Below are 9,356 nucleotides of genomic sequence, written 5' to 3' on the forward strand. Positions count from 1 at the left end.
ATCCATCTTTTTTAACGACTATGTTTTCCACATCTAAGGCATGGATAGGGTAAATGTCAACTGATAAAAATGAAGTTGAAATGTTTTTCCATTGAACAGAATGTATAATTACTCTTTACACCCTCAAGTCTGAAATAGTTTTAAAAAGTGAATATAAAGATAAAAAGGTGAGTTTAAATTCCACTTTAAATCTATCAGATTTGTAAAAAATAAAATGTTGGCAAGCATATGGTGAACTTCCACATATTGCTGGTGAACTATTAATTAAGGAACACTTACGTGTTGAAGAGATGTACAGCACTGGTTGTAATAGTAACATGGGGGCAATCACCTAAATATTCATCAAAAAGGAAAAGATAAGCCAGGCCTGGTGGTACAGATCCATAATCCCAGCAATTTAGAAGCCTGAGACAGGACGATTGCAAGTTTGAGGCCAGTCTGGGAAACTTAGCAAGATCCTGTCTCAAAAAGAAAATAAAAAGGGATAGAGATGTGGCTCAGTGGTAAAGCACTTGCCTAGCATGCATGAGGCTCTAGATTCAATCCCCCCACACAAAAAAGATAAGTAAAGGATTTGTATCCATATCATTGCACAGTAAACAACAGTTATAATGAACAAACAGGAGTCACAAGAATCAACATTGTTAGATCTCAAGAACCGTAAGAGGGGCAGAGCGTTTGCCTGGCACATGTGAGGCACTGGGTTCAATCCTTAACACCACATAAAAATAAACAAAGGCATGCTGTCCATCTGCAACTACAAAAAAAAAAAAAAACTGTAAAAGAATTATAGAATAACAGTTTACATCACTTATAAATGTTTTAAAAAAACACAATGTGTCTTTTGCAGAGTCATCCTAGAAATAATGTCTTCTACAGAGTCATCCTAGAACATCTATCAAACCTGGAAAATCACATATCAATTTCATGACTTTCCTTGGAAAAGTCAAGAAAAGGACTAAGATTAGGGAACAGCACAAAGGGAATCCAACTCATTACTGTTTATTTCTTTAAAAATATCAGAATCAAATAAGAATACCAACACTGAGTGATAGAGAGGTTGATATTTGCTCGATTGTATTTTTGTGTTTGGATATTACATAAAGAAAAAAGAAATGAGGAATCTGAAGGAAAAACTAGAATATGAAATTAAAAGTCACAGTTAAAGCCACACACTGAAATGTATATTAGTACATATGTGGCCTCTAGGGATAATTTGACTCCTCCAGCAGTGCCTACCAAATGATAAAACAAAACAATAAACAGTTTAGGAGGGATGTGCCTTTGCTCTGGTGAAGATGTGAGATCCCCATCCCACTCTAGGTCTTTTTTTTTTTTTCCCCCTTAGTTCTAGATGGACCTTTATTTTATTTATTTATTTTTATGTGGTGCTGAGGATTGACCCCAGTGCCTCACACATGCTAGGCAAATGCTCTACCACTGAGCCACAACCCCAGCCCTGGGTCAATTCTTGTGAAAGAACTTAACTTGAACTGTGATCTACCAAACAGTAGCCTTGACATCATCTGGAAGTTTGTTAGACGTGCAGAATTTAGATCCCAGCCAAGATCTGTTCCACCAGAATCTGAATTTAAACAAGATTTCCTGAAGATCTGTTTGCTCATTAAAGTTTAAGAAGCACCAATAAAGATTCAATTTCACACTGGAAATTTTTCTTTTTTGGTATTGGGATTGAACCCGGAGTACTTTATCACTGAGCTGTGTTTCCAGTCCTTGCTATGCTACTGGTCTTGAACTTGTGATCCTCCTGCCTCCGTCTCCTGAGTTGCTGGGATTACAGGCATGTGCCACTGTGCCCAGGTACACTGAAAATTTTTCACAGTAGCTTTTGTAGCAACTGCCCAATATAGCCATAGTCAAAGGTTTAAACACTCAGAACATTTACTATAAGACATGGTTGATTCTCTAAAATTTCCAAGATATGTTAATTGCAACAGCTATAAATACTGTATGATTGAATGTGTACGATAAGACTGACATAAGACTATCTCCTTCATTTCATGTCCTGTGGAAGTTCAAATCCTTCAACATTTCTATGAATTCTTCATGTCACTATATTAGTTTTGTTTGTACATCTCTCCTGGTTCTACTTTTACTCTCCCTGCTTTTCAGAGTGTAAAACTAACTTCCTTACAGATCCAAGACCTTGCATCAGTGTAGGTATCACTGAGGGTTTTGGGAGACAAGGAATGACTACAATAGCTATAAAAATGACTTAATATTCAATATGAAGACACCTCTCTTAGAAAGACTCTGCTTGAGAAATTATATATTACACAGCTTAATAGTTTCACTAAAAAAATTATGGTACATACATTTTATTTAAAAAATAAAAAAGAAATTATGCAAGATAAACAGTAAATAAATAAGTACCTGATAGTGAATTTAAATAATTTTTTTAAAACCCACCAATTAAGAGTGCTGTAATTACTTTTGTCAGTCTAACCAAAGGATTCAAACCAGGGTAATTACCATCAATAAATAAAATCCTGCAACTACTTGGGGAGTCAGTTATTTAATTAATGGATTTTAACAAAAGTTGGTTCCTGCTGGGTAGGCTCAGCACTTCCTTGGCAGTAAAACGAAATTGATGTGGTTAGTAGATTAACCTTCTGAAAACCAAACAAAACCCCTTAACAAAATCTCCTACCCAGAGTCTCTATTGCACATCCTGGGCCAGGAGTTCTCAGACAACTGCACATTAGAAACATCAGGGAAACCTTTTAAAATGATTAATTCTTCTGGATGATATAGAAATTTAAAAAGATATAGAAATAAAAAAGATCAAGTGGACCTTACCTGAATTAAATGAAAAATAAAAACAGCTGTGACAAGGAACAGCTTAAAGTGAGTGTAACGTAACAAATGATCAAGGCCAAAATAAAATCCCAGCAAAAACAGTAGGAACCCATTTTCACTAAAAAGTGAATTAAGTTTAGAGACAAATTTGAAAGCATTCCTGGAATAGAGAATTTTAAAAAGCAATGAAGTGGTTAAGGAGGACCAATGTATAGTTAAATGTAAGGAACAAGTTCTAGCCTTCCACTGCAGAGGTGGAAGACCATAGTTCACCATGATTTATCATATATTTTGTAAGGACCTAAGAGGAGTTTGAAGGCTCCTAACACGATGATAAATGTTTAAGGTGATGGAAATGGTACTTATTCTGATTTGAAAATTACATGGTTTACATGTATTGATTATACTATCTCATAAATATGTACAATTATGAGCCAATCAAAAGTTTTAAAAATGAAAATGAGATAACATAAAAGGTGTTAATCTTGGAGAAATAAAGAACTGTGTTCACATGTTTCTAAGGAAAACAGAAAAATGCATGTAATCCCAGCAACTCAGGCAGTTGAGGCAGGAGGGATCACATATTTGAGCATAATGTGGGCAACTTAGCTATCTCAAAAATAGAAAAAAGAACCAAAAAAAGGGCTGGGGATGCAGCACAGTGATAGGGCAGCCATAGGTTCAATTCCTAGAACTGAAAATAACAAAGAAAACCCAAAAACAGCAGAGGTATTAAAGTTTTAACAGAAAACCTGTTCATCTAAAAACTTAGAATCCTGCAAGCAAAGCAAAACAAACCACCAGAGTTTGAAGAAATCAAGAAGACTCACATGTTCTAGAAAAAATTAATAAGCGACACACTGGTCAAGTTTTAAAATTTTAGCGGGCCAGATGTTGTGGCTCAGTGGTAGAGTACTTGTCTGGCATGTGTGAGGACCTGGATTCAGTCCTCAGCACCACATGTAAATAAATCAATAAAAGATCTAAGGACGACTAAAAAAAAAAAAAAAAAAAAAAAAAAAAAATTCAAAAAATCCAAACTGGACTCTGAGGACAATGAAAAATGACTGTTTTGATGGAAATGTATTGTGACCTAAGCACTCTATATCTATACAAATGAACTATCAATCAAGAATGAAGGCAAAGATGGAAAGGTCTCAGAAATGTTAATTACCCAGGTAACTCTCCTGTGCTCAGAGTTTCAAAATAAAGTGTTGGGCAGCTGTGGACTTAGCTCCCCAGTGCTTTTTTCTAGGAGGCTCCTACTTCCTCATCTGCTGCTTCTCTCACTGCATGGTATCAGCAGAGGAAAATATGTATTTGTGTGCTAAAAATGTTTTAGTTGTCAATGGATCTTTCGTTTTATTTATTTATATGTGGTGCTGAGTATCGAAACCAGGGCCTCACACATGCCAGGCAAGCGCTCTACCACTGAGCCACAACCCCAGCCCCTCAAAATTTTTTGTTCTCTTCGTCACTGTTGCTTTTCTAGATTCAAGGCAACTAAATTTGATAAGTATTTGCTTTATGTATGTTAACTTAATCATCTCACCAACCTTTGAAGGTAGGTTTCCTGTTTTTACAGGTAGGGACTGAGAGGTACAGAGAAATGCAGTGACATGTGGGAGATCCCAGAGCAGGTGAGCAGAGATGTGATGCTAGGCTCAGGCAGCTGCATCCAGTCGATGCTGTCAATTACTTTCCTGTGCTTGACAGTTTTTTTTTTTTTTTTTAAAGTTTATTCAATACTCTCAACAGATAACTTTCCTGCAAATGAAAAAGAACTATGCATAGTTGAGAATATTTATTGGCTATATTTGCAAACTGCATCATCTCTCCATCTTTAAAATATAACCTTTTCATCCATTAAGAGACAAAATGGGGCTGAGGTGTGGCTCAGTGGTAGAGCACTCGCCTAGCATGTGTGAGGCACTGGGTTTGATTCTCAGCAACGCATATAAATAAATGAATAAAATAAAGGTCCAACAACTAAAAATATATATAAAACATTTTTTTTTTTAAAGAGACAAAATGGAGCTGGGGTTGTGGCTCAGTGGTACAGCACTTGCCTAGCATGTGTGAGGCACCGGGTTCGGTTCTCAGCACCACATACAAATAAGTAATAAAGCTCCATCAACAGCTAATAAAAATATTTAAAAAAAAGAAATGGGCAGGCATGGTGGCGCTCCATCTGTAATCCCAGTGGCCTGGGAGACTGAGGCAGGAGGATCAGAGTTCAAAGCCAGCCTCAGCAAAAAGCAAGGCACTAAGCAACTCAAGGAGATCCTGTCTCTAAATAAAGTACAGAATAGGGCTGGGGATGTGGCCCAGTGGTCAAGTGCTCCTGAGTTCAATCCCTGGTATCCCCCGCTACAAAAAAAGTACAATTCGGCTCTGCGCTCCCAGAACGCACCGGCGGTCCGCAGGAAAGCAAAGTGGTGAAGGGCTGTAGCGAAGTGGGCTGTTTGAGGCCGGTATAGGAAGGCTCACTCTACCCACAACCCTCTCCCCGAGGACCTCGTTTTGTGCGTGCGTATGTGCGGGGTTCCCGGTGGGGCGGGTGCCCAGTGTTGGAGTCGCAGGGGAAGCACCCACGGGGACGCGATTGGTTATGTTTTCCTGTATGAAGCAGGTGGCACCACTGAAGTGACCGAATGAGAGACTCTACAGGGCAGGTGATTCACTGGTCCACAGGCGGTCTCCTTTACGTCGAAACCAAAAGACCCCAACATCCTTGACCAAGGTGTCTTTACAGGATGGACATAAAGCCAAAAAGCCAGCATGTAAATTTGAAGAGGGTCAGGATGTCCTAGCTAGATGGTCAGATGGCTTGCTTTATCTTGGAACTATCAAAAAGATAAACATTTTGAAACAGAGCTGCTTCATCATATTTGAAGACAGTTCTGAATCCTGGGTTCTCTGGAAGGACATTCAAACAGGGACCACTGGAAGTGGGGAAATGGTCTGTAAGGTATGTCAAGAAGAGTATTCAGAAGCTCCTAATGCAATGGTTATATGTGATAAGTGTGGCCAAGAATTTGCTTTACGCTGTTTTTGATATTAAGGGTATCATCAGTTGTGTCATACACCTCATATTGATTCCAGTGTGATTGATTCAGATGAAAAACGGCTCTGTCGGCAACAAAGAGGGGTGCTGCACTTAAAAAGAGGGGTATTGTCTGCAACAACAACAAAGAGGGGTGCTGCACTTAAAAAAGGACCAAATGCCAAAGTATTGCAAGTCATGAAGCAGACATTACCCTATAGTGTGGCAGACCTTGAATGGGATGCAGGTCATAAAACCAATGTCCAGGAGAGTTACTGCTATTGTGGAGGCACTGGAGACTGGTATTTTAAGATGCTACAATGCTGCAAATGTAAGCAGTGGTTTCATGAGGCTTGTGTGCAATGCCTTCAAAAGCCAATGCTATTTGGAGATAGGTTTTATACATTTATTTGCTCTGTCTGCAGTTCTGGACCAGAATACCTCAAACGTCTACCATTACAGTGGTATAGCACACCTACGCCTTTACAATCTAAGTGTTATTCACAAGAATACTTTGATTCTGAACTTGAGCTTATGATATACATTAATGAAAACTGGGATAGACTGCATCCTGGAGAGAGAATAAGCAATGGAATAGAAAAAAAAAGGAAAGAAAAAATCTGTAGGTTGTCCTCCTGGACCATACACAAGGAAGATGATTCAGAAAACTGCTGAGCCACCGTTGGATAAGGAATCAGTTTCAGAGAGTCCTACCTTGGATTTACCTTGTTCTATAGGGAGAACTGAGGGACCTGCACATTCTTCTAATACCTCAGGTGTGGATTTCACAGGTGCTTCCAGTGCAAAAGAAACTACCTCGTCTAGCATTTCCAGGCATTATGGATTATCTGACTCCAGAAAAAGAACTCGCTCAGGAAGATCTTGGCCTGCTGCAATACCACATTTGCAAAGAGGAGGTTGTCTTCTGAGACGAGCACTCCAGAATCAGAACTCAGAAATTGCAAAAGATGATGAAGGCAAAGAAGATTATCAATTTGAGGAACTCAACACAGAGATTCTGAATAACTTAGCAGATCAGCAGTATACTTAATTGAAAACTTAACTGAATAACTTAATCATCTGAAAAACTCCATTACTAGTTATTTTGGTGCTGCAGGTAGAATAGCATGTGGCGAAAAATACCAAGTTTTGGCTCGTTGGGTGACACTCGATGGAAAGGTGCAGTATCTTGTGGAATGGGAAGGAGCGACTGCATCCTGACTGTAGGACTGAACATTATGTTCACTGCACTCTCATTTTATGTAGGTACAGTTCAAAGCCCTAAAGAAGTCTGGCTTTTACTCTTTCTTAAAACAGCAAGAACAACAACAAAATCACAAAAGAAGATGATACTAGCCTTAACATGTACATGTCAATGTTATGGATATTGTCATTAAAAGGTATCTTTTACAAATCAAAACAGAGACTTAATTTTTTAAATCTTAAGATTTGTAGAATGTTTTTAGGATAGGATATTAAAATTGATTCAAACCCATGCATGGAGTTAGATAATTTTTCTTTCTTTTTTTTTTTTTTTTTGCGGTGCTGGGGATTGAACCCAGGGTTTTGTGCTTACGAGGCAAGCATGCTACCAACTGAGCTATATCCCCAGCCCTAATTTTTCTAATTATTCCATTGAGTCAGTTTTTGTGATTAGTGGTTATCAGAGCAAACAGATCATGTAGATAGCACAAGTCTTTGGAGAAACATTGTTTTGTTACCAAAATGTTGGAAGAAATTTATTTCAATACCTTTTAGATTTCATAAAGTACAGTGTATATAATGCCTACTGAAAGACTGTAAAATATTGAAATTTTCTTTCAAGCAAAGTGTAAAAAAAATATATTGAGCCTGTAAATTGCTCTGTGACTAGACTTCATTGTCATCTTAATATATTCTTTGCATGTACATATATATACACACGTGTGTATATATCTCATGCAGTTAAGAAAATTCAAGTTAATGCTATCTTTTCCCAATAATTAAGGCTTTGTTAAAAACAAAAAGATTGTCAACATGTGTGTATATATATGTGTGTGAATATGTGACCGATGCAATATAAATTATGGGAATGGGCAGCTTTGGAGTATATATCCCATAATTCTTTATTTCAGGAATAGTTGCAGTATTTACACAGCAACATTTTATTGGGTGCTGTTGCTTGCTATGTATGAAGAGAAATGTGTCAAACAAGTTTAGTGTGTACTAAAGAAGGGTGTGAACAACAGTGTTCATGGGCTTTTAGAATGCTTTTCACTTTCAGTCCTTGTAACTCAGCTGTTCAATACCTAAAACAAATTCAAATAATATCAACATCTCCTTTTAAAGTAACATTTTCAAGTTTTCATGGCACATTGTGATTGTAAATGTCTCAGTTTTAACAGTAAGTCTGTAGGAGTCCTGTGAAGATTCCTGAAATGTCTGTAGTAACTGTTAGTCATGTTTGAATAAGTGTAGTATGAACAAAGTATTTTATTGCACAGGGTTAACAAACAGTAAGTTGCCAGTTAAGGCTACTGTTGTTTTTTTTTTTTTTTACAACATTACCTCTTGTTTTTATAAAATGTACCAAGATTTAAACTGATAACTTTATTTTACATGTAAAAAAAAGAAAAGTTTCTTTAAAAAAAAAAAAAAGTATAATTATGTAAAATCACCTGTTATAGCTAATGCTAACAGCAATAAAATCATTAATAATTTTGATTATCATCTGCAATGTATCAGAAAAAAGGAGGGTAATCTTCATTATCTATTATCAGTAATGTTCAGTTACTGCTCACCCAAACTCATTTCTCAGTACATATTTTTATAACTATGATGCACACACACACTTGATCCCCAGAATTTTAAAATAATCACACTAAATTTCCCAAGGAAGTGGGGGTTTGAGGAAGTAAGAGTTTCTGATAGGGGCTGCAGATATAGCTCAGCTGGTAGAGTGTTTGCCTCGCAAGCACAAAGCCCTCGGTTCAATCCCCAGCGCCACAAAATAAAAAGTTTCTGATCCAATATAGTTATTATGAAAATCCCTTATCAAGAAGTACAACTTTAAATATCACAATTTCAGTGCACAGATATGTGTGACTGGCCAGCTATCAAGTTAAAATGATTTTCTCATGCAGTTAAGAAAATTCAGGTTAATGCTATCTTTTCCCAATAATTAAGGCTTTGTTAAAAACAAAAAGATTGTCAACAATAAATTTCTCCAGTGCTAAGCAGAAAACAGCTCTTGTTCTGGTCATCTACAGTATGCCAAATTCAATAAGGGAAATCAGACCCCAAGAGACAGAGTGGATGCAAAGTGTCACTGCACATTTCCTGTTCACTCACAGCAGGATAAGCAAACAAAGTGACTGCAAGGTGCTTTCCTACTGTTGTACCATCCTACCTTAACAGTCTCTAAAGAAAGATATTTAACCTTTACCTGAATATAACTTCTTAAAAGTAAGAGCTAATGTAATAAGACTTCTTTCACTTAATATAACTCTTT

The 9,356-nt window shown here is 37.2% G+C and overlaps 1 pseudogene; it reads left to right on the forward strand.

Annotated features, from left to right (window-relative positions):
* Positions 1-5,764: 5,764 nt before the first annotated feature.
* LOC124987951 (metal-response element-binding transcription factor 2-like) lies at positions 5,765-7,087 on the forward strand (annotated as a pseudogene).
* Positions 7,088-9,356: the final 2,269 nt, after the last annotated feature.

Source organism: Sciurus carolinensis, chromosome 7 (genome assembly GCF_902686445.1).
Source record: "Sciurus carolinensis chromosome 7, mSciCar1.2, whole genome shotgun sequence".
Lineage (NCBI taxonomy): Eukaryota > Metazoa > Chordata > Mammalia > Rodentia > Sciuridae > Sciurus > Sciurus carolinensis.